The sequence below is a fragment of the Penaeus monodon genome, chromosome 22 (assembly GCF_015228065.2).
Source record: "Penaeus monodon isolate SGIC_2016 chromosome 22, NSTDA_Pmon_1, whole genome shotgun sequence".
Classification (NCBI taxonomy): domain Eukaryota; kingdom Metazoa; phylum Arthropoda; class Malacostraca; order Decapoda; family Penaeidae; genus Penaeus; species Penaeus monodon.
The window spans coordinates 110449-111087 of NC_051407.1; positions in this window are offsets into that span (position 1 = coordinate 110449).

Genomic DNA, 639 nt, shown 5'->3' on the forward strand with positions numbered 1-639 from the left:
CAGAGCTTTCCATAAGTCCTTTTTTTATCTTTCATTTTCTCAGGGGTTAGGTCCCTATCAAGGGAAATATTTTTCCTAGAGCAACCTATGTTCTTCTGGAAGCTGTTTTGCAAAAATTTCCCATTTCCCCTTTGTTTTTTTTTTGATTTTGGGTCTTAATTTATTGATGCTTTGATGGAATCTTAGGATCTTCCCATCCCAGTACTTTAAAGGGGCTTCAAGAGTATTTTTTAAATTCTGATTTGTTTATTTCATCTGTTTGCTTTTTAGGGTTATTTAAGTTTTGAGTTTTTGTTTTACCAGCTAATGTTATTAAGATAAAACAGGGTTTTCTTGGGCCCGTTTTTTGTTTGGGGCTTCGGTGTGGTGGTTGGGCCTGTGATGTTCCTGCCAGTTTCGTGTTTTTTTGGAGCTGGGGGAAAGGGTTTGCTCCAGTCACTGTTTTCTCTTTGGGCTTTTTGTTTATTTGGGAAACAAATCATTTCATATGAAGTCCCGGATTTTTCCCCGGTTCTGGGTTTTGCAAATCCATTTAAAAAATTTTTGGGCATGCACTAAAAATAAGGATTTTTGATGTTCACCCCGGGGAAAGGCGATCGGCCGAAACAGGGAGAAGCGCAGGCCCAACCCCGGGAACAG